Source organism: Mya arenaria, chromosome 7 (assembly GCF_026914265.1).
Source record: "Mya arenaria isolate MELC-2E11 chromosome 7, ASM2691426v1".
Taxonomy (NCBI): Eukaryota; Metazoa; Mollusca; class Bivalvia; order Myida; family Myidae; genus Mya; species Mya arenaria.
The window spans coordinates 31,966,132-31,974,130 of NC_069128.1; positions in this window are offsets into that span (position 1 = coordinate 31,966,132).

The window sequence follows — 7,999 nt, forward strand, 5'->3', positions numbered from 1 at the left end:
CAGTGCACTTCTGCAGAGACCTGTCTACATATAAGATTTCATGTCATTACTTCATGAAGTTTTTTAGTATTAATGTTCTATACAAAGAATAATTGTGCAAAATGAAAATGGAAAAACTCCAAACACTTACTGCTGATTTCGCAGATAACAGCTTCATATATTTTCTTCGCAAATTCGGCCTTGATCAACTCTCCCTCTTTGTATTCAGTGGCCTTTTTTAAAGGACTTACTATGCTTTTACACTCTATAACTGACATCAATCGATCCTCCCACTGAATCAGAAAACATCGTGGTGCAGCCGCCATATCAGCGTGTACATTTATTCATCAGAGTAATTATTTCTTTGATAGATAAGACCTTTTGTATCAAAATCCGTTAAAATATAGCGATGCAACATGCATTTGAATCGGACAGGTATAGTTTCAAAGTGAAAATTCTCGATCAAGTTAAAAAATATAATATATAAAAAAAATATATTGGTGTCATATGTGACCTTTTTCTGAAGGTCCCTTGGAAAGTCACATAATTATGACAGTCTCGACTGTATATGATATATATTCTGTTTATCTATTCTAATGCACTAGCCATTTGAAACCACTGCCCCCACCACCCGAGAATAGCAGTGATTTTAACTTTGAGCTCTGCAAACCCCAGGTAAAGTCTCTGTCCTGTGAGGGCTTCCTGGAAGTAAAAACACCGCTTAATGCAACTGCTCTACAAGAACAAAAACTTGCCATGGGGGTTTGCAGTCTTTGAAATTTGCACTCGCCCGATCACCATGGCGAGTAAAAAATATCTCGGGCAATACAAATAATTATTTAAACCCGCCCGACAGGCGAGAAAAATGTCTGACAATCCTTGAATCCTATCGTAAACATTGTCGCCTATAAAAATAAAGTGATATAAGATAAGATTTATTTAAAGTCGGCAAGGTAACCGTGCACTTGCAAATGACATATCATCCGACTTCGTTTCTCGGCTTTCTTTGTTAATTAACTTCAGGTTTTATCTGAACCGGTAACCATTACTGTTTTGTTTCTGTGCAAGTGCCATACTTTTTTTTGTCAAAGCTATTTATAAGATTTTATTTATTTTTTAGCAAAAATGGACAGTGGAGTCAAAGCCACCTCATTTGTTTGCTCCGATTGTGGGAGGCATCTGTCATCAAAACAGCGACTTATATTCCACGTTAAATCCAATCACAGCCGTAAGTATGATGTCCTTGTTTTGCCACTAAATTTGATTAAATTTTATTGTGAATCTTAAGAGACCAAAAACAGGTGGTTTTTTAGCTCGTTTGTGTTGTCATGAAAGCTATGAACATGAAACTTTACATTTGGATAGATGCTAGTGTGAATTACTGCTGTGCACAAGAGTTATTATTTATTTTTACACTTTTGTTTCTTGCAACATGAATATTGTACACAACTTAAACACGTCAGATGATATTTTATACTGCCTCCAGAGTTATGTTATGCTATGGTTCTGAGTGGTAAAACATATTTATTTTTGGGTGAAGCCCAAAAACTCCCAATCTAAATTTAGATTCTAAACCACTTACCGTGTTCTGCCAAGGCTCCAATTTTGCAACATTCTCGCTAAAAAAGGAGAAAAGTCGAATACCAAATGGCCTGGATCTGACTGGCGCGAATAAATTGGCCCGTAGGCATATCTTATCATCATCATTATTAGGGATTAAACGATGATCAATTATTTTCGATGACTAATCGAAATGTGTCCAAAGATGTGATGATCCATTTCATTATGTAAAATCGATCATCACCAACTATTTTTATCCAAAATATTTTCTGTTTTTTCCTTAATTTTACTTTTAAAAGAATGCCTATTTATATGTTTTAAATATATTATTAGAATTTTTCATGAAATATACATTTCTTTATTCAAATGTTGGTAAGCTGAAACTGGCACATTGAAAATTGACAAAACCATCTGAATATATTTAAAAAAAAAATATAAAAAATCTGGCTTAAAATATTTCGATTATGGCATCGAAAGTTGATCAAAATGGTGTTTCCGATTTTTGCGATCATCGATGTTGAAATCGAGCCGATTTTGAAACTTGAATCATTATAGCAGCATAATATTTAAAGACGGTGATAACATTGCAAAAACAGTGTTGAGTCATTGATTTCGATTGGCTTGCATTAATTTTTACAATATGGCAATATTGTATTAGACCAATGGCATTGAGTGATACAAACACTTTTCAGTATCTTGAAATCGTGGCTCTTTGTCGGTTTAAAAAAAAGGAAGTGAGAACATCACTTTATTATTTCTGTAAAACACTGCATGCATTTTCTATAAGGACATAATTTGTATGCCCCAAAGATCAAAGGTGAGGGGTCAAAGGTACTGTTGAATCCTTGGCAGAACAATGCACTTGAGATATTGTGGTCAATAGTTTTCTATTTAAAAATGTCATCAGTGTTTTTTAAATCAAATTTTATTGTTAATTTTTTTCAGGCTTGGAGATTTCAGAAAGCAGCTACAGGTGCAGCATATGTGGGAAAGGCTTGAGTTCGAAACGAAATCTGCAACTACATATGAACAAGCTCCATGGAAAAAGTATGATCAGAAATATTCCAGTACTTGCTTTGTTACAATTTGCATCGGACTGCAACCCCTTCCGGCGTATGCTGACTGTTGGCATTCTAGTTTAAAAAGTTGTCTCAGAATGTAAAATTTATTGATTTACTATCTTCTTAACATAAAAATAACACTACTGACCAAAGAATATTATGTCAAACACACAGGAACACACTCAGATATTCGAAAATGGGCGTCAAATTGGAAAAATGCGTTTAAAAGCATTTGGAAATGGACTGATTTTGTGTGCATTTATCCTCTTGTCAGAATGGTTTTTTTGCCTTATGTCAAATAATAAATCATTAGTCCCCTACCATGTAATGGTTTGGGGACTATAGGTTTGCTCGATTCCGTCCGTCCGTGTGTCCGTCCGTCCGTCCGTGTGTCCCTCCCGATTTTTTGTGCCGGCTGCATCATCCACATGCTTGATTGGATTTTGATATTACTACACACAATTATTATCCATAACAAAATGATGTGTCTTGCGCAACACCCAGCTTCCTACGCCCAAGGTCAAGGTCACATTTTGGACTTAAACATTTGGATGACAATTTTCTTGTGCCGGCTGTATCATCCACATGCTTGATTGGATTTTGATATTACTTCACACAATTATTCTCCATAACAAGATGATGTGTCTTGCGCAGACCCAGCTTCCTACGCACAAGGTCAAGGTCACATTTTGGACTTAAACATTTGGATGACAGTTTTGTTCCGTATTTCTTGTGCCGGCTGTATCATCCACATGCATGATTGGATTTTGATATTACTACACACAATTATTCTCCATATCAAGACGATGTGTCATGCTCAACACCCAGCCTCCTACGCCCAAGGTCAAGGTCACATTTTTGACTTTAACATTGCGGATGACAATTTTATTCCGTATTTCTAGTGCCGGCTGTATCATCCACATGCTTGATTGGATTTTAATATTACTACACACAATTATTCTCCTTAACAAGATGATGTGTCATGCGCAACACCCAGCCTCCTACACCCAAGGTCAAGGTCATATTTTGGACTGAAATATTTGAATTTGTGCTTTTCTCATATGGTAGGGGACTTATGTATTGCTTGCAATACTCCTTTAACTTGTTAATTCTAAAATAACTATTTTTCAGAGTGTTATTTTCACCAAAGTCAACACAAGCTTCTTTAAACTTTTATAATAGTTTACAATATTTTTTTTCAGGTCCTGTAAAGAGTGTCTACAAGACATACTGTAATGACCCCACAGCATCTGTTCCAAAAACAACTCATCTTAGACACCACTCACATGTAGCAAAAAACCTTGAAATGTCAGATTTTCAAGACACTCCCTCTAGTGCCGACATAGCAATGGATGAATGCAACGAAGTGGCCCCTGAACAGATTTCAGACTCAGAACACATTGATACTGATAGTGTAGTGTTTCATGAAATACCAATTGAAAGTGAAACTGGCTCTGATGATCAGCATAGTGTTAATATGAATTCACCTGATTCTTCACACAGTCCCCTCTCACTTGGTTGCGAATATAAATTTGGGACAGATAGTGAGTCAGAATTCAGTGTTGTTGATGAGAGTTCTTTTGACTCTTCTTTTTCAAACATGTCAAGTGATGCAGATGATATTCCTGGTAGCACAGAATCTGATGTAAATAACAGTTCTACAGTGCTACAATCAAAGTCTCAGACAATTGACTTGTGTATTCAGGCATATTCAAAACGCTTCAATCTGTCCAGTGAGGCATCAAGATATCTAAAACAGCTTGTGTCTGTAGTAAACCCTGACCTAAATCATTCACAGCCTGCTACTACACAGGGAGATTTTTTGTGTTTTCATTACTGTGTAAAATGTAATAAATTGTTTCCTCCTGATCCAGATGTGTTTGAATGTCAGACAGCAAACTGTATGACATTAAGGTATGAGGGACATCGCTCTGACCAAATGAAATCAAACCGCCAACCTAAAATTTCATTCATTATTGCAAATTTATCAGAACAGATAAAAAATATTTTAGAGAAACCAGGTGTATGGCAATCTATTGAAGAAGTTAAACTTCGTGTTCTTGAAAACAATTCAGAAAGTAATATTCATGATATTGTTAATGGTGAGGGCTATAAAAATCTTAGTAAACCAGGCCAATTCCTTAACAATAAAACACATCTGAGTGCACTCATTAACACTGATGGGATTCCATTGTATTCCTCATCAAAAGTGAAACTTTGGCCTGTATTTTTGGCGATTAACGAAATACCTCCAGCGGAGAGATTTTCAAGAGACAATATTTTGATCGCTGGAATATGGCAAGGAAAGGGAAATCCCCCATTTCAGCAATACATCAGCTAAAATGATTGTGGACTTGCCTCGATACCTATTAAACATGTATTACCTTTCGTTTGCATTTTGCGAGTAGTAAGGAAATGTTATAAATTGGACATAGCCTTGAAACTCGCACATTTGAATACGAATGGCGAAACCGGGTATTACAGCATTTTTTGTTCATGATCGTTTGCACGGGGTATTTTGAGTATATTCAAGGTTATAGGAATTTGTTTAGCATAATGAAGACAGCTAAAGGCTCAACGCTGGTTTGACCCGGTATAAGGTCAATTTCCTGGGTATAAACCAGTACAGTTGTCGCCTTTAAAGCAAAGAAAAAAGTGTTGATGGAGCCAAACATATGTTATGTGAGAAGCTGCCACTCGTACGACATCACCTTACACTCAGGCATCAGTTCGGATGACCTACACGCATACATAGCTAATAACTTCAAAAAAATAAATTATTTTCAAAACAAAATTGTTCACGTATGTTCAAGGTTCAAGCCCCATGTGGAGCTGTTCTTATAAAGCCGATCGTTTACCCGACAATCAATTATCTCTTTCACTATGAGTTGTTATCCGTTATTACGCCCCCTCTAACGACAAAGCCTGAAACCGTCCCTGTACTTAAAAATCCTTACATGTATTTGGAATTGTTTCAGTTCGAAACAAAGATAGTACGATACAACTAACATGGGGAATTGGGGAGACGGTAACCTAGCGCTTTTGAATGGAGCGCTTGCATATATGCATGGTTCCTTCACATTCACAGTATAATGCACTGAAACAATAGTAAACATTGCTCTATGTCTAACCAGTACCGAGTAGGCCAGTTTCATTCTGTTACCTCGTCGCCAAAATGAATGTAAGGCAATTACTTTTATATAAATTGGTTTACAAAACCGGCGGGTCTAATTTAACGAAAAGTACACAAAAAAAATGAATTTCACTTTTTTTTCAAATTAATTTTCCCGACCGGATTCATTTTGATGCGAAACGAACGAAAAACGAACAGATAAGAGTACGAATGCAGTAGATCTCGACTGGTTTGTTGTTCCGTAGCCGTATGTGCCAATTTATAGTGATAGCATGTGAGCCAGTCAAATGTTATGGCAGCGCCTATGGCAATGGAATTGACGATAGCAGTCATTCTTTGTATGAAATAATTAATTAAAATATGCAGGAGTTGTTGTTTATAGGTAAAAAATAAAAGTGACAACGGCTGACATCGAATTAGTAGACACACATATCTGTAAATTATGTTTAAGAAAAACATTTTATAACATTTTCTGGTTAAATATCAAATAACAGCGCACTGAGTGTGAGTGGTGAAATCGAAAGTAAAATTTGACACCGGTGACCTAGTTTCACAAGTTCGGTCGGTGGTGTTTATGGATTTTAAATCACAGAAATATTTGGAGATACTTGTCATTAAATCAATGTAAAGCTTGTGTTTATTCTAGATTACATGTTTATTTATGTTTGAGTTAATAGTAGAGTAAAAACAATGAAAGAGTTGAACACATGTGTTAATGACTTTTACTAATGCCGGGAGTTGATAAAACAACACGGAAAACTATTTTGAATAAGTCCATTTCAATTTGTAATGAACTTGATGTTTCACTATAAATGAGATTTGTTTTTGTAACCAACGAATACTCTTTAAAACGAAAAATAAACAAGCATAAAGTACAGATGCAATTGTATACACAAAATGGCGGAGTTGGGAGAAGATGCAAATATCCAATACATAATTATGGATTTCTCTCTCAGTTTACTATCATTGGTACATAAAGTTAAGTCACATGCTAGATTTATTATTTTGCTACGTGATTGTTATGTACTGATGTGGTAATTTGCTGCAAGACTTGAATTTGAAATGGATTTGGTGAACATCCTATGGTAAATATCCCGGTCCGAAAATATCCGGACTTAGCATGGATCGGGTTACAAACAACTAAGACCCCGCATGGTAAGGGTTATTAAAACCTCAAATCTAGGTCTAGTTTGGTTTTTAGTTTTTCAGGAATTGTTTTTCACAATATTAAAACTCAAATGTCTTCATAAAATGTTACTTCAATGTTGTTACAAAATTGGTAATTATTTCACTTTATTGACATTTTGAAATGACTGAAACAATGTTTAGAAAATGTAATGTATTGTTTTAATACAGTGCAATTTTTGTGTATTTAAATGCGTAAAATTTGCCTTCTCTTTTTTTCAATTTAATATTGGTCAGTTTTTAAGTGTTCTGCATTCACATTTCTTAAGCATACCCTTAAAGCCAAACAAATGTCTTGCTGAGTGATTTTCAATGTATCTTTGATTAAAACAGTTGTTTATACATGAAAACATGTTTTATAGTCAATTTCATTGTTGTTTTATATGCACGGTATGTAAGATTTAAACTGTGTTTTTAATTAGAACTTTGAAACTTTGAGTGTATAAAAACATGCATTATTAGCAGCTTAAACATTTGAAATGTCAAGTAAATAATATCAAATTTCAATGTTATTATGTTGTTCTCTGATTTTCACCCTTTAAGGGTATGTTTTGTGACTTTTTTTCGACCACCCGGTGGACAATTTTTCCAAAAATTCTTGTAAACCAAAAAATAAAAAAGGAGTGGCCTAACTGCTACAGTTTTATACTGTCGTCGAAACAACGCCTTTTTTATCGGAAAATAAAACCCTCCGTTATTGTACGCCTTACTACAGAGGTATTTGGGCGGTTGTAATTGCATGTGCACGTGTATATCATAAAACAGGGTGAAGACAGGTCAAAGCCTTTACATACTGACCAATACATAAATATATTTGATACATATCTGTTAAACAATTCAGTGTAACTAAAATTCAGGGTAAAGTTAGACCCAACATGTTACGCATATCTGCTTTGATTTTCAACGCATAAACAGGACTTTCTTATGTGGCAAAAAGGCATACTTTCGCCGTATAGAAAAACGATAAAAACACATACTGGTTGATAAAGTTTCATCAAGGTCGGAGTTACTTTTTTGTGTGCACTTAAAATTAGCTTTGAATTACACTTTTTGAGACGTAAATTCTGACAAAGATTAAGTA